Below are 21,054 nucleotides of genomic sequence, written 5' to 3' on the forward strand. Positions count from 1 at the left end.
GGACCCACATGCCTGTAGGACGCCGTTCCACCGGGTGAGACCAGAGGGGGCCTTGTCTGGGTGAGATGGCAGCAGCGGGCAGCCACTGGAGCTGCAGATCTACTATTGACTTGGCCATAGCTCAAAGCAGTAAGATCACAACTAACAATGACATCAATGGAGTGAAGTGAGCCTGTGGGGGAGAATGACTGTCCCTAGTGCCTGGCGTGCTCCAGGCTCAGCGTCAGGCTGCACTAGGCAAGGGGCAGGGAGCATGCGGGGAACTGGAGCAAGGGCCAGAGACAGCACATGTGAAGCCCTGTGCTGTGCCACATCATAGAACTGGAGGGGGCTTTTCACTCCTCTCCCGTAGTGCAGGTGATGTCCTGACCTGCAGCACTGGCCCTGCTGGGGCAGCCTGATACCCTTGCTCACAAACAGGGTTTTCCCTGGCTTGGGCCTCTACGTGGCAGGGGAAACGGATCGCCTTTGGGCTGGTGGAGGCTCTGTGCTGCCTGTGGTGCCTTCGCTTGTGGAGTGGCCTGTCTCACTCCCTGGGGTTCTGGGAGCGGACGGGCAGGTTTGGGCTCTGACCCAAGCCCCTAGTAGTGGCAAAAATCTTGTGTGGTGGGTGACTGCTGAGCCTATGTAGGGTGGCGCACCTCGGCACGGGCTTTATTGCAGAGGTCCCTGCAGCGAGGGGTGCAAGGAATAAATATATATCAGACAGGAGCCATGAATCGCAGTCGATAGCTCCTCTGCTGTGGCTTCTTGTGCCTGCTCCTGCCGATGCATGATGCTCGGGAGGAAGGAGCGCTACATATGTGGGGTTCCTTCCTGATACCCAGAGGCAGGCGGTTCATGGCCTGAAGCACGAAGGCTAATAAAAGCCCTTGGAACATGCGAGCTTATAGCGGTTTCTCTGAGACATAGCAAGTGTCTGCTTCCCAGACTCTTTCAATCCTCCCAAACAGTTTGTTTCCATGAATCCCTTGCAGTGACTATGCTGCTGAAAGTACGTCCCCTTTGTGCTGCAGACAATGTTGTCGGCACATCCTCGTCGCGTTTGGCTCTTGCAGCTCCAAGACCTCCATCTATTATTCCTCCCACATCCCGTGATCTCCTTCTTCCATTCTCTGAAGGCTGGAAGCTGCAGAGTTCAGCTGTGTGCTGCGGATGCCGTCTGAGTGTGGTGTCTCATCTTGCACATTTGGGTAAGTCAGCCATGGAATTATCCTATAATGTGGAAATCAGACAATTTCTCTCTGATCTTCCCCGAGCTTAGCATTTCATCTCGCTTATACCAAATGCAGCATGACTAAGTAGGCAAGAAAGGGATTTGAGCCCTTTTGTTACTTAAAATGTGAATTAGACGTTCCTGAGGGAAGTTTGTGTTGCATTTGCAAGTTAAAAATGCATCAATTATCTGTACATGGACCCTTCTAATGTGATGGCGAGAGAGCACGCGGTGGAGCATGAGGCAGGGGACACGCTGCAAGGAGGGGCAACCTGCTCAACACATTGCACAAGACTTTCGCTGCTATTCTGAGTTACTGTGCATCTGTCTATCCCTTATGAACTGCAGACAAGCCAGGAACCCTGCCCAGGCTCCCTGTAGCTGCTGCGTCTCTCATGCTCAACTTCTCCCAGGAGATTTATCCCTCTTGGGTCCTAACAGCTAAACAATGACGTAGGGACACAAATGAAAAGCAGCAGTGGGAAGGCTGAGGTTCTGCTGTAGTGCTCCATCCCCATCCCAGGCAGCCTGCCTGCAGAACGGATATCCCAGATGACAGCTCGCTGGGAGGAAGGGTTATGCAGGCAGGGAAGAGCCTTGGCGCCTTACATGGGACTGGGCAACCCAGCTGTTAACCCTGATGCATGCTGCAGCACTGGGAGTTTGGAGGAGACACGTAAATGCTGTCCCAGCCGTTGGCATTAAACTACAAAGGAACGCGGTCTCTGTCAGTGAATATTTATCTCTCACATACCGATTTACCTCTTCAAGCAGCTGTACAGGTATTAACTAACTCTCACATCTCGGTCAGCTAAGCAGGGTGTTAGTCCTATTTTAGGGAAGGGGAAACGGAGGTAGCAGGGGGAGTAAGTTGTCTAGCGCTAGAGAACAAGTCAGTGTCAGAGCCAAGACTGGAACCCAGGAGTCCTAGCTCTGCCAGAAGAGTGGCACAATCCAGGTAAGCTGCTTCCCTCCCTCATGCCTACTCCGTTCCCTGCGCTTATCCTGTGTGCTGTGAGTCCCCATATTCAGAGGACACTGGCCCAGCACTGACAACCTGGGGGCTGAGATGTGAACAAGTGGCACGTCTCCTCAGGTGCATTGGTGTGTATGCTCAGTGTTGTGCAAACCCTAGAGGAGACTGGGGCAAGGCCTGGCTGGAAATCTGGCCTACCTCCGGAGCAGAGAGCAGTTCTGAAATAATGGCTGCACTGTAGAATCGTTCCGATGTTAGGGTTTATCAGTAACGGCCAGTGTCTGCTTTCCCCTCATGTGCTGCTCCTGCCAGTGCCCCCAGACTGTTCGGTTGATTTATGAAGAAAAAGAAAACTCTTGTAAAGAAGGTATTAAAGGGGAAGCCATCTATCTGCTTTATGTAGCAGGTTCTAATCGGAGAATCTAAATGGATTATGAACACAAGATGCCCGACATGGTATGAGGAGATAAGGCCAGATAAGACCACACACATAAAGAGGCAATTAGTTATTGGATTACGGGTTTTTTCGTGGAGTTTTTCCCTACCTACCGTCTGCTGGTTGGCAATGGCCGAGGGGACTGAGGTGTGTGCAATAAGCCGTAAGAGCTGGCACCTGGAGATGTTCATGTCAAGTACAGTCAGTGCTGGGCTGGGCGGCATGCACCCCAGGGCCCCGGGGTAAGGCATCGCCCAGGGGAGCTGTGCTGCTGGCTGAGGTTAGCTGAGCCTCTCGTGCTACCAGGCCCCAGGGGCTGGTGTTCAGGTGACAACGATGAGGAGCCCTGACTCCAAAACCCGCTGTCCCCTCGAGAGCCCAAGGCTGCTGCATTTCCTGTGCAGAGCCTGGCTTGCTCCTGGCATGGCCAGTGTGTCAGGGAGGGTGGGTCTGTACACGAGGGCCTTTGCTTTCTGCTCCTCTCCCCGGTGGGAATTGGGCTCTAGGCTCTGGTCTGTGCCACCGTGAGCCGGGCTGAAAGGGGAGGCACATCAGTCGCAAACTGATCAGCTCAACCCGCAGACGGGCGAGGACGTGGAGGCCCCCGTCGCGCACCGATGTTTCTAGCCCACCGACGGGGCAGCTTCCTCAGAGCCCAGCTTGCAATGGTGGTCGGCTCGAGGCCTTTCAGCACGGTGCGGCAGAGCACCCGTTCAGGGGCCAGCTCCTGCAGTCCCTGGTTCTGGAGCTGAGTAAGAGGTTGAAGGATGAGGCCCAGGCTTTGCTTCTTCTGCTCCAGCGCATTGCTAGAGAGCTCCATCGGTGCTGAGGACATTTCACTGACATGTCTATAACAAGGGCCCCGCCACTGAGCAGTGGTTAGAACAACCTGCTGCTGGCTCTTAGCCCTCCCTCATTTTCTCTTGGCTAGGAACTGGATGAGTGCAGTGCTTGAAGGCACTCTAACTTGCAGTATAAATTGCATTGCCTTATACTGCAAAAGGTCAAGCCGGATGACTTGATGAAATGGATTGACCTACTGAACAGCACTTCAGTCTATTTAAGGACAACCAATTGCAGCAAGACAGAATGGAGAAGTTGAACTAGAGAGAGGGGAAAATATGGGCATGAATAAATATTATTTCCTGCCTGTGGATTATCCATCCTGGGAAGATTTGCAAACACAGCTAATGTGCATCAAAGCCACATGTTATCTGCACAGGTTCCTGCATTCTTTCCTCATGCACCAAGTTAATTCCTGCTGGCTTTCCCCAGCTTTCACATAAGAACGGCCATCTAGCCCAGGATCCTGTCTGCTGACAGTGGCCAATGCCAGGTGCCCCAGAAGGAATGAACAGAGCAGGCCACGATCAAGTGATCCATCCCCTGTCAGCCAATGGCCTATGGCCATCGCTGTGTTTGTCTCCTCCACTCTACTGTGGGGATCCCTATAGCTCTTGGTAAAGGTGTTTCTGGCCCTACCCAGCCCCTAATATGCAAGAGAGAAATGAAAACACCTTGTGCAGATTACACTTTCTAATGCCAGGCCCCAAATCGTATGGCTGCTCTTGAAATGGCTGGGCCTGGACGGTGAGTGGAGGGGCTCAGGACCAGCTGAACTCAGGGAGCGGCAGTGGGTGTGGAAGGAAGCGGTTGAATCCCCACAGGGTCCCCTTTGCTGGAGCTCTGAGGGAGGGGACATGGGCAGGAAGAGGAGGAACAGGGCACCTGTCTCTCTCTCTTTCTGGCACAATCCTTAACCGATACCTATGTCAACAGGCAATACCTGCTGCCGCATTAACTTCCGCTGGGCTCCCGCACAGGTGATACCCGACAGCTGCTCAACAGACAAGCACACAGCAACAAGGGCCTAATTTTCAGAGGTGCTGATTGCCCACTGCTCTTCTTGGGCTTCAGGTGGAGTTGTAGGGGCTGGGTACCTCTCGAAATCAGGGGCTGGCAGGCTATGCCCTTGGCTACTTCCTTCTCCCCAAGCCTTTCCGTGAGGTCACCTTTGTGAAGTTTGAGTTGCCTGGTGTCTCTGTGGGATTCTCCATGGAGAAGAGGAAACTCATTAGGACTTCCTGGTAAGCACCTTGTAGCTGCTAATTATGCATAAGCTCTGGAATGCAACAGGGCAATTGCAGAGCTCTGCAAGTGCTGCAGAAATATCCATGAACTGTTGGGTTGAATAAAACCATGAACTTGGTTCAAATTGTATTCAAGACCTAACGTCCACACCAGGAGAGTTCTTCTCACAACAGCACTCCTGGGTTGAGCAAGCGCTTGTGAATATCTAGTCACATGGAGTATTTATGCCTGACGTGTTCATGGGACCATCAAAGCTCCTTGCAGGTTTTAATCATCTGTCACCAATCAGGGAGCATAAAAATACCATGTGACTTACATGACCAGTCACACAGCATGCATAGCAGAATGCTCAAAGCAATCATTATGATGAAGAGTTCATGAGCTATCAATGGGCTGAAATATGTTCTTCTGAACCATTTTTGAATAAAACACACAGACTTCAAAATTGAAGTCTACTTGTGCATAATTAGCCCTATTGCTCCTTGCAAAATCTGTGGTTTAAATTATTCCCTGCAAATAGTTTGGATCTACTGAGCATAATTACTACAGTCCAGGCAAGGAAACTCCCTTAGATCGGGTTCACTTGTGGTTTTTACAGATCACAATATGAGCGCTATGCTCACTGAGACACCTTTAGGTGCTCCTGTCATTAAACCACCATCCGAGCCAGCGTTCCTGTCCTCGAAATTGCCGTACAGGTTGTTTGTTCTGTCAAACTCTCCCTCAGAAAGTGTAGTGCATTATTCTACATTCATGGTCCAAACTAAGAGAGTTATTAACCGCATACTGTGACGTCACCGTGGAAAGCTGTTGTCGTTTTGAGTCAGTGATGGCCATTAGCAATGCTGTAGCAGGGTGAATGTATTACATGGTCATTATTAAGTCACAGATAACATTGGTCTCTCTTTAAATTACACAGGACACAAATATTTATGTCATCTATTTTTCTTCACTGAAACTATATCTGCAACTTTTCTCAGCTAAGCACATGTTATAACGATGCTAAAGCTGTGCAGAAAATGTCACACACACAAAAGGGAAACAGGTAAAATTCAACATTTTGCCACTGCCTGTTTGCAAATTTCCTTCAGGCACAAAAATATTTTTCACACCAGCACAGGAATCCCTCTTGCCTATTCCTCTAAGTGTCAAATCTCATTTGCTCTCAAACACCTCTGGTGATGGAGCCCTGACAACTTCCCTGGATAAATTATTCTGTTGCCCGATTGACCTCTTCATTACAAATGCTTTGCCCTAATGGAGAACTTGAATTTTCCCTTTGCCAGTTTAAGGCTGTTATCTTTGACACAGAAAAATTCCACCCCTCCCCCTTTCCTATTATGTTACCCATCAGCCTTTTGTTGCCCTGCCTCCTCTGGGCTATATCTTTGTCAAGTCCTCCATGTCAAGGCAACGACTGGCTAGAAGCACCTGGTCTGCAGCTTTTTTCAGGGAGGAATTGCTCCGATATCTATGGACAGGCCTGCGGAAGGGTCTAACTGCTGTTAAGTCTAAACACAAACAATGGACCGTGGTAAGGGAGGCACCTGGCCAGCTGCAGAAGGGAACTTTCCCTGCACGGCCTAAAGGAAGCTCAAGCAATTGTCCCCCCAGCCCTGGTACCACGATGGAGCTAAGACAGGCTACAGCCGGGCCAGGGAACCGTGCAGCTGACTCTTCTCATGGCAATGACCAGATAAAATCTATGACACAGAAAGGGTTACCCGAGCCCGGACCCTTGGAAATCAGTCTTATTCCTAAAAAACATTGGAAAGAAATGTATGCACAATCCATTATTTTCTGGTAACCTTTTCAACTCCATCTGTTTGTTTTCATTTTGACAGACTCTCTCTCGGCTTCCAGCACAATTTGCTTTGCTCTGGAAGTTTAGCACAGTGTCGCTTTTCCCGTTGACCTACGTGTTCCCTGTTACCGCACTTCTGGAGTGCAAGCTGACCTAAGCAGTACTTCACTATGCTCCTGGAATCTTTATACTACAGCCAGACTCCTTTATAACGGACTAACCCCCTTGTCTCTTTGCAATACCACTGTGCTCCACAGAGGTGTGAGGTAGGGTCATTCCAAGGGACTGATATCACCTGGCCGGGTAAGGTACCAACCAGCCAAGCTGCCAAAACTTGGTAGCCAGGCTCAAGCGGGGAAGCAGAAATTTCTCTTTGAAACTCAGCTCCTAGTGTTCTGTGAGCAGCCGAAAGGCCATGGTTCCCCTCCAGCCCCGCCGTGCTGCTCAGCAGCTCTTGGGAAGCGTCCCAGCTGCTGCAAATAACAACTTTACTCAAGAAGCAGAACTGGGAGCTCTTTCCAGCTCCTAATTCACTTCCTTCGGTGAGATGAAAAGTTTAAAGGGGCCCAGCTGCCTTCAGGGTACAGCAGCTGGGCTGGGGGAGGGATCTAGGGCAGGAGAAGCTTCACGTGTGCTGCCTTTTCAGATCGAGATTACATGGGTGTTGTCTTTAAACTATTAGAACTTGGGCAGGAGATATTTGCATGGTCTTTCCTCACATTGGCTTTGGTCCCCACCCATTTAACCCACTAGGCACATGCCGGGCTCTGGGGAGCTGCTCGAGCCAGGAGGCAGTGAGCCAAACTCAACCCTAGTCATGCAGTCAGGCAGAGAAAATTGCTGGGGCTTTATCACGTGCCTCACAATACTGGGAGTTTTCCTTTCCTCAAATGCCTAGCTCCTAGAGTCAAGTGAACATGCAAGACGCTTGTCTTGCCTTTAAAAAATGTTTCTTACCCTTCTGGGTGCAGAGAAAGTCTGGAAAGCATGATGCCCTCGGGCTTAAAATGGGAAGACAAATTAAAAGAACCCAGCGTTTACTGGTATGAAACAAGGATGTCTGGGGGCTGACCCAGGATTTCTGATCTTGACCAGTGCTGGCACCAGCCGTTTGCAGAGATGCACAGCAAGCCATTTAAACACTGCACGGCTGTGCATGAAGCTCGCCAGCTCAGAGAGTTTTTCAGAAATAAATGTAAGAGTGAGCGAGCGCCTGCCTTCCACGTCCTTCCAAAGGGAGCTGCTTCTTCTCTCCTCTTTAGGAGCAGTAATGCACGGGGGAGAATGCTAATTTCATTCCAAGGGTGAAGCAAAGTGGCAGTCAGACACTGGAAGTTTAAACCAACATTGATTTTCCTAGTGGCCCTTTAAACCTGAGCTGGATACAGTAGCACAGGGCACTCCTGGGACAGGATCACTGCCACTTAATTGATTTTGATTTTATTTTCACTGCAGCGGTGTAATTATGAAAGCCTGCCATAATTATTGAAACACAACTAGAAGTATTTCATTATTAAAATACCCCTATGGCTTATTATTAATTCATTAAATAAATTTGGATTATATCTCTCAATAATTAATGTGCTGAAGTTTATTCTGTGAACTCTCCCTTTTATTAGTAATGTGTCAGTTGTTGGTTTGAAAGAAAAAAATCCAAGTATTGGAAAAATATACAACCCTCTAAGTATGCAATAAAGTGAGACTGCGGAGACTTTGGTCTCGTTTGAAGCAGGTTATCCAGGAAACTAGGTAGCTGAGCTGACATAATCTTTCAAGCTGTGTCTGTGGTTGGGAAACATTTCTCAAGCTGTCCAAAGATGAATGCGAACAGTATTTCAGGGGACGCAGTCAGCGCCCAGCCTAGAGAGAAGTAGCTCCAGGGGGAGAGGTGGGGTTACCAGTCTGAAGGGGTCAATATTCAACTTAAATTGGGAGAAAATGTGACTGTTCTGGGGCCAGGCCATGGGACAGTTAGTGGGAGTTTTGCCCAATGACTGAGGAAAGTCCCTGTCCAAGTAAGGCGCTCAGGCTCCAGACCCGGGTGTCTAACCACTTTCCCCCCCCCCCCTCCCCGGCTGTTTCACTTTCCCTTTTGTGCGTCCTCAGGTTAAGAGACCTGCACATGTCACCTGCCTCCAAACCGTCTGTAATGACGTTCTGCACAGTACGTCGTACTGCTCCAGGGCTGCACATGGTGCAAGGACATCTTCCCCTGCGAGTCACACACATGCAGCATCGGCGATTACAGCTCACAGTTCTGTGCTCCAAAATGGTACCACCCAGGGGCTAGCGGGAAATCCCCAGTAGATGCCAGCAGCCGTAGCACTTACCTCCACTTTTCAGATCTAATGGCACTTAGGTGCTGCTGATCCTGGCTAGTTGAGAGCCCTTTCCAGCTCTCACCTTTCTGTTTTAAGGTACTTTCTCTGTGCTTTCTAAGGGGCACAATTCTAGGGGCGGCATCACGTTTTATGGACACAGTTTGCCCCCCCGCAAATCAGGCAGTAGAGGCACGCATCTTCAGAGTCCCACCCCCAGGTCACATTGTAGGTGAAAACTGCATCCACAGAAAGGTAGGCCTGGCCTCAAACAACTGGAAGAGTTAGCCAGAGAGTTACCGACGCTCCAGCCACTGGGGAGAGGCAGCATCTGTATTAAGGTGGAGCACCGAGTTGTGGCTGAAATCCTGGGATGTCCTAGCCCTCCTGCAGCTCAGGAAATCTAAGTCTTATCTCCTCTATTGTTTTTCTCTCTGCCACACTATGGCGCCAATATGGAAACTGTGAAATAATGCAATTGTTGTGGTATTTGTTTCCCCCAGAGAATCTCAAGAAGAGGGCTGGAAACCTGCCGGGAGCCTGTGCTTCTGAGACCCTCACACCCATCTGCTAGATCCAAGCAGTGGAGTGACTTCGGATGCTTCTGTGCACCCAGTCTCCAGAAACTTTGGGGGCTTGCTCAGCACTCCTGTGTCCCGGGGATTCCTTGACCCATAGAACATTAAGAAGGCGAATGACGCGAGTCTATACACATATGTAGCTGTCTCCCTTCGCCATCACAGTTTGTAAAGGAAGCTTCCGCCTTTGACAGTAGCAAAGGGAAGGTCAGTAAAGCACGGTGCTTCTCAGTCACCATATCTGATTTTGTGAGTGTGTTTTGTGTGAGTGTTTATAGAAAAATCTGGCAAAATATAGTTTGAAAAAAATGTGGTGTTGCAGGCTCTGCACTGTCCTGCCCCAGAGCCAATGTGCTCGGAAGAAGTGGGAGAAAAGGAATTCGTATACATAGTTGCATCAAGTTGTTATGGTAACTGAAATGGGAAAAGTAAGTGGGGTTTAAAGGGAAATACTTTGCCTTGCCTCCTGGGAATGTTCCTGTTTGGAATAATTGGAGAAAATCAAAACGAAGATAACTCCCAACAGAAGCCTGGGTTGTGCACAGCAGGCCCAGTGGGCGGCACGCCATCACACAGGTAGCAGAGGCTTCACCTGGGCATTACGAAGATTAGGTAGAGGGCAGCGTCCCTTAGCTGAGGGTATGTCTCAAGTCCCGTACTCTGAAGGGCGCAGGGTGCAAACAGAGCAGGGAGGGCAGGGAATGGGCCTGGCTAAGGGGGCATGGGCTGAATATGATCCTTAGCAGGCGAATGAAGCCCTTAGCTAGGAAATCGTCTCCTGCCTCCATCTCCTTGCAGCAGCGCTCTCACCCATACCAGCAAAGCGCCTTTCTGACCCCCTCCCACTCAGCACTTTGTGCCTGGCACTAACCCATGCAGATCTCGGCCACGCACTGTGCAGAAATCGTGCAGAGCTTATCACTGGCACATGAGGCTTTCTCCCTGTGCCAGCCCCAGGGCTGCAGCCTGGGGGAGGAAGGAGACTCTGTTGGGGGGCGGTGTGCGTGTACAGCACCGAGCACAGCCAGGCCCTGCTGCCTGACAGGAGCCCTGGGGCGACGATAGTGCAATGATAAACACCAGCGGCATGAGGCACTGCCCACTAACGAGCGTTTGTGGAGTTGGGCGTTGCATCCCGACTCCAGACACGGGAGCAGTGAGCATCCAATGGTTGTGTGTTGTGCCTTGGATTCCTCAGCTTCATCTCCACGTTTGCTCATCTGCCTCCCCGCTGAGTACCAGTGCGGTGTGGAGGAGCCTGTCTGAGCCTTTCATGATGCTCTTTTAACAGGACCAGCTCTGGGATGTTTTGCCCTGCAGAAAATGTCTATGAAAACAACACAGTCATCGGATGGTGAAATTGTCAGTGGAAAAGTTTGACTGTTCATCAAAAAATTCAAAACTCAAAACCCAAAACGTTATTGGTTTTCTGACGTTAGTGAGGGACACAGTCACTTTCCATAAAAACAACAAGGAGTCTGGTGGCACCTTAAAGACTAACACATTTATTTGGGCATAAGCTTTCATGGGTAAAAACCTCTCTTCTTCAGATGCACTTCTTCAGTCACTTTCCATGCAAATGTTAGTTTAGATGAAAACCCAGTTTTCCACCCCCCAAGAAGTTCGACGGAACATTTTCAACGATCCCTAACCAATGCCTCATTTGCCAGTGCACACTAGGTGTGGCTCTGATGACTGACATAGGGTCAGCCCGAGGTGTCCATATGGGCCCATATGCCACACACTCTTCGGACTAAGCAGGGGCCAGTGGTTTTAATTCCAACACATTGCTGTGCCAGGCTGCTTAAACCTGGGCAAGAAGGAAAAGACAAGAAAAGGTACGTTCCTGTTACCCCAGCTGCATTCTGTGCAATGGTCTGGCTGGAGTCCCTGCTCCGTTTACAACCCTTTTGCTGGCTGCCTGCATATTTGATGCTGACACGCCAAGGCAGTCACTGGCAGAGGGCTGTGGGAGAGCCTAACCAGGATTTTTTTTTGGATTAATGGATAAAAGCGTCACCTATTGTTAGCAAAGACAATGGGAGCATAGAATGTGGTGCAGATTATTTTGGCATTGTGCACTAGGAAATCTCTCCTCTGTCTGACACAATCTGCTTTGTGACACATCGATAATTAATATAGGATCTAAACTGCCCTCCTTCACGGAGAGCAGTTCAACGCTGACACTGAAGGGATCATAAGGGCCTGCTTAGAGTTCTTTGTCCATATTAATCGTTAGAGGATGTTCCCCTTTGTCCATTCACTTGTGTTCTGTTTGGAAAGGGAGAGGAGGTTGACAGAGAAGACCCGTCAGCCAGAATGTATTTACCTCTTGGTTTGCCACTATGAAACTAAACATAATTCCTGTGGAAGCATGTCTGCAGCATTGGTAATCCTGACTCAGCCTTTCTGCTCCTTTGCTTTCTGCCTAAGGCCCTGGTCCAGCATTTGCACCCATTGGCTTTGCTTCCTCTCCTCCACCCCCTCTTCACTCCTCCAAGATCCACTCCTCAGCAAGGGAGAGGGTAAGGGCCTTGTCACCATCTCTTTCTCCTTGGTCACTGGGTGGCCATTTACATTGGGAATCACCTCTCCTCCTTGCCACCCTCTTCTCTCTGGCTTCTGGGACCTGCCCTGGTTCTCCTCTTGCCTTTGGTGGATTTTATCCCCTGGCTCTTTTCGCAGTGTCCTCTGCCCACTTCTCTTCCCTTGCAAACTCACCTATACTGCACCGGTAGGCTCACTGCAGGTGGAACATTGTCCCCAACACAGGATCCATAAGTTTCAGCTCCCTTGACAATGGGGATTCAAAGCCCCAGCCCATATGCTTTCCTACACCCTGTTTTTCCTGCAGAGCTGACAACATGTTCCACAGCCAGATAGTGGTCTTGCTTTCCTTCAATTGCATGTGCCCCTTTGACACTTCCCTTCTGCAACAGGAGAGCGCCTGGGCTCAAAGCATTCAGTTCAAACCCAGCCCAGGCCAAGCAGTGACCACAAGTCATTATCTCCTGGCTTCTTGGCAGCTTGTGTGTAATGTGATGGGTCCCCGTCCAGCTACTCAGAGCAGGTGTCTGAACCACATACACTACGATCTCAACTGGCACTTTGTTACGGGCTGGTACGGAATGGGCCCTGTGACTGAACTTCCTTCTCTGTGTGAAAGGAGGGTGCAATACGGGGAAAACCTGGTGCCATGTCTGCTGCTCTTGTGTAGGGAGGACTGTGAAGTGAATTACGGGGCTGTCAGACTGCACTTTGCAAGAGCACAAAACACGTTCAAAACCAAAAGTTCAGCATCAACATATTCTTGGCATCTGCAGCACACATGTCATGCAGGCAGGTGCCTGTGCACGGGTGTCAGTTTTAAGTGGGCTGCATGATGGAACTTCAGCTTGAATTGCTCCATTCACGTGGCTGCAAATTAATTTCTGCACATTCTTATCAAAGAAATCTTGCAACGCTCTGCATTTTTAATGAAACCGTCCGACACTTGTGCATTCCTTGCTTTTCCAGACTTCCTCACTCTTGTGTTGCATATTTTGATAATTAAGCTACAAAACACAACAACAGTGATTGTGATTTTTTTCCTCCCAAATGCTTTTTTTCAGCCTCCGATGATTCTCTGTGACCTCAGAGGCGAAAGCACTCAAGTTGCCCTTGAAGACAAAAAGAGAAAGTCTTGTCTGAGGTGAAGTCAGTATCTATCCAATTTTCAGCTGCCGTCACATCGAAATGAGAAATCTGAGGCAGAGCCAGGCACAAATGGCTGATAACAGACTTTCAGGTGAACCTCTTCACTTATCACTTTGGGGGTCACCTCTGTTTCTAAAGACTTGTTTTCCTTAAAAAAAAGATTGCTTAGGACGTTTAACGGTGTGGCGTTGTGATAACAGAACCCAGCAAGGCTTTCGTTTGCAGCCTGGGCTTCTGCAGAGATACAGAGGCTCCTAATGCCGCAACCCCAGAATTTGTTTCTAAAATTACCTCATGAACCGAATCACCAAAAGTTGAAAAATATAAAATTCTCTCTGAGGGGTTTTTCCTGTCCTTCCCCTTGTGTGGGCATGCCAGGCCAGGAAAGCCACTCTGGCTCTGCCAGACAGGAGGACAGGTGGCATACAGAGATTTGGATGGTCCCAACAGGGTAAGCAAATGGCGAATGGGTCCTTGTACTAACGGATTCTCCTCGCCAAAAATCTAGGCTGAGCTGGGCCACAGCTGCTGCTGAGCTCTGGAGTCTGCAGCTGCCGCAGCCAGCAGTTGCTTTGGGGGAAAACTCAGAGCGGCTGCTCCATCCTTGGCTCTGGGTCTGGGGTCAGGGGCCATCCACCCCCACCCCACCCTTCCCCCGTTGCTCCCCCACACAGCCCATTTGGGATGAGACTGTTGTCAAGAGGGCCAGAAGCAGAGAGGGGAAAGGGGGAAAAGCGTGATGAAATGGTTGTGAGGTAATTTGTTTTGAAACAGGGCACTTGGCACATACAGAGCCAGGCGCACAGACGGGCGCACAGATTTGTTTAGCAAACAATAACCTGTGTTTTGTGCATGAATAAATAATTAATCTTATTTAAAAGAAGAAAAAAGTTCCACTGTCTACAAGCCTCCCCCCCCCCGCCTCCCCATCGTCTGAAGGGGGACAGCGGTGCCACTGCGGGGCCTGTGAGCGCCTCCTGCTGGCAGCGTCTCTGTATTTCTGAACCTCATTTGCTGGGGTTGATAATTCAGTCAGGAGTGTGGACCCTGGGCCAGCTCATGGTAGGAAGATGCCACATCCGAGTGGGATTGAACCACAGCACTGGATGGGGGGCAAAATAGATCAGCATTGCCCCACGGGAGATCCAGGCGGCAATGCTGGACTTTACCAGGGGAGATCCAGGCGGCGATGCCGGAGGTTACCGGGGGAGATCCAGGCGGCGATGCCGGAGGTTACCGGGGGAGATCCAGGCGGCAATGCTGGAGGTTACCGGGGGAGATCCAGGCGGCGATGCTGGAGGTTACCGGGGGAGATCCAGGCGGCAATGCTGGAGGTTACCGGGGGAGATCTAGGCGGCAATGCTAGAGGTTAGTAAGACAATTCCTCCCTGCTGCTCGGGTTAGCATGCCTGCCAAATTCCACTAACAAAAAGGCAGGAGATTGCAAATTAGCATAAATGTTCATTTATTTGCATAAATTCAGGCACAGACAATCAGAAACATGTGTCTTCCCGTTTTAAAGAAACCCCTGCAATGGGGAGATAATTGCATGCATTTGTGGAAGCTCAGAGCACTAGATAGGTGCCATATATTGTATATGAAACTAATCACTTCCAGGTCATATTTCCAGTATTGTTCCTACATCCTTCACAGTGTCGTGTCCCAAGTAGAGAGTGGGGGAGTCCCATTCTTAGCTTGTTATCTCTTAATCAGCCCCCAAACATGGAATGGAAATGCAGAAAGTCAAGTATTTGAAATAGCTGTGTGTTCTGGTAAAGACATCTCAAGATGCTGTGCTAGAAAGTCAGTGATGAAAACAAATGCATTCCTCAACTCTTTTTTTCCTGCAAAAATGTTTGCTCTCTGATGTCAAGGAAGAGCCAGGAAAATCCACACACGGTCCACAAAAGTTCCCCTAGCTCACATGAGCAGTGATGAGAAAGAGGAATCTGAGCAATATGGATGTTAACGAAAGAGAAATATTTGCTTAGAATGACGTCATCCAAGAAGCCACGGACACAGAAGACAACTCAGACGTTTAGTGCCATCGCTTTCTCTGAACACACACAAGTCATGTGGATTCTACACGATCTCTCCAGACTAAGCCTGGAGCCCAGAACACCGGCAAATTGCTCGCGTTTCTGGAGCAAAGGCCCCAGATCGGTAGTGGACAAGGAAAAACAAAGGCAGCAGGTCGGGGTCGGTGAAGCTCCTATTCCTCACACTGCTGAACCAAGTAGCTCCTGGTCATTAGTGCTAAGTTCCACTGTACTTGCACATTGTCAGTCAGGCTGTTGCTAATTTGAATGGTCTTTGTTACTTGATAGGCTGAGCAACCCCCACAGAGTCATAGAGACAAATCCGACAATGACACGAGAGAATCTGCAAGAAGCAGAGGGAGGATGCATCTTGCAGTGTCAATGTGGCTACAGTAAGTGGGTATTTCATTGCACACCATGGCGCTGTGCGGTCTGTACCTTCCCAACGGGGCACTGTCTAGGAACAAACACAAGTTAGGTTAATGGCACACATACCCCTACCCCTGAGCTTGCCAGTTTCTATGGCAGTTAAATCCAAATGTACAGGAAAACCCCAGAAATGTCTAAATTGGCAGCTCTCTGGATTTCGGTCCATGTCTGGCGGTTTCTGGGGGGCTGACATAGCGACCAGCTGATCTCAAAGCTATTTTCCCATTTGTTCCATCGTTCTGTAGTTCCATGGCCAAGAATGCTGCAGAGAAAAGGATCCTCCGTATGTGCTTTGCCAGCACCTCACAGATGCAAACCCAGATGGCAGCTCCCACTTCACAATACCTTATCCCTGTTCTTTTCACAGCACTGGGGGTCTTCTTTCATATTGGAAGCTGAGCGAGGGTTTGCTGCTTATGCACAGAGAGACGGAGATTTCTATTTTAGGAAAAAGAACAGGAGTACTTGTGGCACCTTAGAGACTAGAGACTTTGGATGCATCTCTAAGTCTCTAAGGATGCATCTCTAAGAAGTGGGCTGTAGTCCACGAAAGCTTATGCTCTAATAAATTTGTTAGTCTCTAAGGTGCCACAAGTACTCCTGTTCTTTTTGCGGATACAGACTAACACGGCTGCTACTCTGAAACCTATTTTAGGAAAAGAAAGGAATGGAGGAGCAGACAATCACCTGCTTGTCTGGCTGAGTATTTTGACTAACCCATTCAGAGCTCCAACATCAAAGGTCAATTTGTCTCAGAAACAGAACAGTGACCCCACATCTGTTTGAGTACTTATTTTAACACCCAGCTACGCTTTTCCTTGGGCTAAGGAGACTGGACCCAACCCCGCCCTGCCTGGAACTCCCCCTTCAGCTGAGCACTTGTTGGAAGACGGCTGTCACTCGTTGCTTTGGGAGCCAGTTCTCCCTTCACCAGTTGGCCCATCAGTGCTCAGTTTGCTCAGAGTCTGCAGAGCTGCTGATAAAGCTTTCTGCAAGCCCAGGCAGGTGAGGACGTCCTACCTGTGAGTCAGGCTGACAAACAGAGGGTGGGGGTAATACGATGATCCCTAGTCTATGGGGTGCTTATTCTGCAAACCCTTGGCCCCTCCTTTCCCAGGTAATGGCCCCTCTGTACCTATATCCCTGTGGGGGTGATGGGATGGGGTGGAGCTTTATGTGGGATGGGCAGGCTGGGGTCATAGAGATGAGCAGTTTCTGGTTAATTTCCATCCTATGGGTTCTTGTTTCAAAACTCAAATGTGGTTTCTGATACCCATTCCTAGAGGTGAGCTCCTAGCTCTTGCAGCCTGTTGGCTTCCTCTTCTGGAAAACATCTCTCCATCACTGGCCACTTCATTAGTTGCTCTGATGAACACTGATTTAAAGCAATAATTCAGATCCCCAGTAGTTCACAACCTCCCCTGAAGCTGTCTTGTGTTTTCCTTCTCATTGTGGAATAGACCTGTCTGCTGTATCAACCTGACTCCTAATGCACGGGGAAAATTGCCTGTGTGTTTCTAAGGTTATGTGTACACAGCAAAGAAAAACCCACGGCTGGCCCGGGACCAGTTGTCTGCACAGCAATGAAACCGTTTGCAGTCCAAGTTGGCTGGCACAGGCCAACTGCAGGTTTTTCTTTGCTGTGTAGACATCCCCTGAGCTCCTAAGTCACATTAGCCAGCAAAGTGGATTTTGCAAAAAGAGGAAAGTGAGTGCTGGGGAACCTGGCAGCTGGTGCAGGACCTGGTGGATTGTGGAGAGTCCCTGTGGCTGGGTAGATTACATGGTGAAGGTGCAGTGAGTTTGGGGTGCAAAGAGGCATCTGGGAGCTGGATGGCAGTTTCACCCGTGACAGTGGATATAAGGGGGGAATGGGGCAGCTGGGTTGGCAGGGGCTGTAGGACTCAGCCACGCTGGCAGAGCTCTTTGGCGTTCCAGGACTGGAACAATAGGGACAGCTGCAGGGCTGGTGTGTGGGCATGCGGGGAAGGTCCATGTCTGGAGTAGCAGTGGGAGATGCAGGTCAGGATGGAGGAATGCTGGCAGGACTGCATGGGAGAAGAAGCTTACACAGCATCTGCCTTCATTCTGCCCGGCTTCAACCACTGTTCTCATCCCAGGCGTTCAGGGGAACCAACTTCATCCGATGTAAATAAACAAATCCTGACAATAGGGGATGGTAATTGAAGTGCTGCGAGACCCTTATCGATGGCACTGGAGGGTGCAGTGCTGTAATAAGCGTCCCTCTCGGATGCGAGGAGTTATTGAGGTTGCTCCGTATCTATGACAGTTTAATCAGAACTTGAAAATCAGGGACATTATGTTTTGCACCTGCTCATGGAAAAAATAGATTGTACAGCTCCCTGGTCATGGATCTTTTATGCACAAGCTGGGACACGGAGAGTACATAATTCACGGGGGGGCGGGGGGGAGAGGGTGTTAGAGGAGAATTAGACCATGAATGAGGCTGAATGTCATACTGGATGTGGAGAACACCTCTTCTCTTAGCCAGCCTCGTCAGATCTTCCCAAGTCTAAGGCCAAGCTCTAACAATGGTAGGGGCCTTTGCCATTAACGTACCAGGGGCCGCACAGTGAATATGTCAAAGGAAGGAAGGAACACCCCCCATCCCCATTGGTTAACAAGCATTATCAGGAAAAACTTTTCTCTTTTCTACACTCCAGTTCTGTGTGACTCTCTTGCTTATGCTGTGCATTTGTTTACCCTATTTTTAGCTTTTTAAATGCATGGAATAAATATAGCCAGAAGGTTTAGCATACAAAGTCATTAACTTTTAAGTGGCCTCAACATCTGTGCAGGGGCCCAAGTCCTTAGTCATAAAGGGAAATAATGGACTGATCTTCGATTTCCCAGGCACTGAACAAAGCTAAAGAGTGAATTCAGCAGAAATCGGAACACGTTAACTTTCATTTTCTTATGGAACAACAGAGGAAAGGTGCCATAAAAAAGCGTGTGCTTATTATCTGTCCCCACAGGAGGACGAAGTCTCAGTCACCAGGCCATTTACATGCAGCAAAGTAGTTAAAAGCTCCCGTGGATACTGCACAAGGGGTTATTTACATCTCAACAACGCAGTCTCTACAATTTACTCATCACAGTGACATTAAATGAGTCTGTATTTTTAGGACTCCTAAGTATGAACACACACACACACACACACAGTAGTCACCATCATAAAACAAACATTTACCAAAGATAATATAGAGGGTAAAACAAGAATAATAATATTTTAATGGCAACTGCTGTGTGTGTTTGTATAAATGTGTATGTGTGTGTGTGTGTGAGAGATGTATATTCATTTCAATAGTATGTTAAACTCTTGTATATTTCTTGTACAAAATGAATACACATTGTAGTATTCACTCATCTTTATTTACTGAGAAACAGTTTTCCACAAATATTTTCTCAAGTTTCTAACTAACTTTGCTTCTGAGCTGTTCGCATCCATCTTATGTTTGCTTTCCGCAAGCATCCATGTGCAACTGGCACCAGAGTGTGCAGAAAGTGAATTTCAAAGCCAAATGTGAGAGTATTTACAGAAACCACATTTTAGACTTGCCTGCACAAGAGCTTGTGCTCTTATCCAATCAGGGAGCAGGAGCAACACCAGGTGACTTGAAAAAGCCTGGATAGTGAATCCTTGCAGAGAACTTTTGGCAACCAATCCCCAGAGTTAAAATAAATTCACGAAAATGGGATAAATGTTTCTGAATAAAGAATAAATCTGAGGAAGTCGTGATCTGTTCATGGATATTCCACAGGCAGAAAAAGAGGATTAAATATTCATGGAAAATTATTTGCTCAGCTCTGCTGATAAGAAATGACCATGTTGAAACAGACATAAAACTTCTGCTGCTTTTCTTCTTTTTAAAATTCAGACGGCAGCCCTTCACTTCTCTCTTTGCTCTGCTCTGGGTAGGGGCAGATCAAACAGAGAGCAGAGCTGTCTGAGAGCCATTTTCATACAGCAGCAGCAACAGGCTCCTTCTTACCTCTAGAAAGTCTCCAGACTTACTAGCAGTGCTTCCAAGGGGAGTAACATTTACATCTCTGCCACCGCCCATTACCAGGCCTTGCTGACTGCAGCACTGTCTGCGGAACACGCTTCACTCCAGTGAAATTTCACCACAATGCCATGAAAAAGAAACACTTTTAAAGACCTAGAGATGCTGAGACTGTCACATCTGCTGCTGCTCTGTGCCAGTGTCCCTGGGAACTGTTTGTCAGCCTCCAGAAGAACAGCATGGTCTCAGAACTGAGCAAATCAAGGATACTATTGAACAATAACCACAAAACCAGCAGCTCGCTTCCTCCTCCTCCTCCTGCACCAACAAGGGGGCTGGGAAAAGGCTGAGAGTCTTTGTTGAGCCAAAGGGAACAAAAGGACCTGCAGCTGCTGGCCCCCTGTGTAGCTGTTCCAACCCAAACACCTCGCCTGCTCAGAGAGAGCAGGCTAGGACCCCCTCAGCGACCCAAGAAGCAGGGGAAGTAGAGGCTCATGCCCAGAGCTGGGCCTGGAGGGTGCTATTGTTTTTCTTTTTGACCTCAGTGGATCTGGGACATTTGCTCTCTTTGGACAGCACGCTGCATCTCGAGCCCGGAGGGGGCTGCACAAAACACTGATGCTACCATCAGCTTCCTGGCCCACTGTTCTGCCCATGCAGCCCCCAGCCTCCTGGAGTCCCTCCACTGGCTCCCGCTTCACCAACACATGGATTCAGGCTTCTTAGCCTCACCTGTTAGGCCCTTTGCAGCGCTGTGCCCCCCCCCCCGCATTTCTCTCCACACTCAATCATGCCAGCCTCCATTGCTCACTCTTCATCCGGCAGGGCTGGGGCCGGCTCCACAGTCAAAGTAGGTGAATTGTGAACTCCTCGAACCCATACAGCCAGCTCTCGATCCAGGAACACGGGGGGTGGAGGGGAAGGGCACAGACGGCTTTTGGGGCACTCAGCAGATCTAATTCCCTTTTTCTCTGCTAAGCCGTTTCAGTTTTCCATTGCTGCCACTGCTGGCAGTTCTTTTACTTTCATCCATCCCACATTGGCTTCTTAGTGCTCCGAAAGCAGTCTCCTGCCTGCTCTTTTCTCCTCCCCAAATGGGCCATGTTTCATTTCCGCCACCTGCCACTTGGGACGGGCGGTGGAGAGCTTGCCCTCTTTGGGGATTTCATGCCTCTAGGAGGAGCATGTGCATCCCACTAGAGAGCGTACACTGCTGGCGGAAAGCCCCTTCTCTGAAGAACCCTGTGGACCCCCATAGGATTCTCTCTGTAAATCTCTTCTCATTGCTGGAGAGATGTGATAATGCTTGAACAGGCCCTCTTGTAAAGAACTTGTCACTCGGGGGGATTCCACTTTGAAGTCCTTAATGCCATGAACACTTCCTTTTGGAAATAAGCTTCCTAGGATGGAGAATTCTCCATTCTTTCATAAACAGAAACACTCTGG

At 49.2% G+C, this 21,054-nt stretch overlaps 1 long non-coding RNA gene across 2 annotated transcripts; it reads left to right on the top strand.

Annotated features, from left to right (window-relative positions):
- The first annotated feature begins 879 nt into the window (after nt 1–879).
- LOC117888152 lies at nt 880–13,921 on the top strand. Of its 2 annotated transcripts, none has more exons than XR_004648277.1 (3): nt 880–1,193; nt 9,345–9,626; nt 13,031–13,921. It is a non-coding gene; the product is annotated as an uncharacterized LOC117888152 (long non-coding RNA). The 2 variants fall into 2 exon arrangements; XR_004648278.1 differs by lacking the exon at nt 880–1,193 and adding an exon at nt 6,568–6,826.
- The last annotated feature ends 7,133 nt before the right edge of the window (nt 13,922–21,054 follow it).

The sequence above is a fragment of the Trachemys scripta genome, chromosome 15 (genome assembly GCF_013100865.1).
Source record: "Trachemys scripta elegans isolate TJP31775 chromosome 15, CAS_Tse_1.0, whole genome shotgun sequence".
Taxonomy (NCBI): domain Eukaryota; kingdom Metazoa; phylum Chordata; order Testudines; family Emydidae; genus Trachemys; species Trachemys scripta.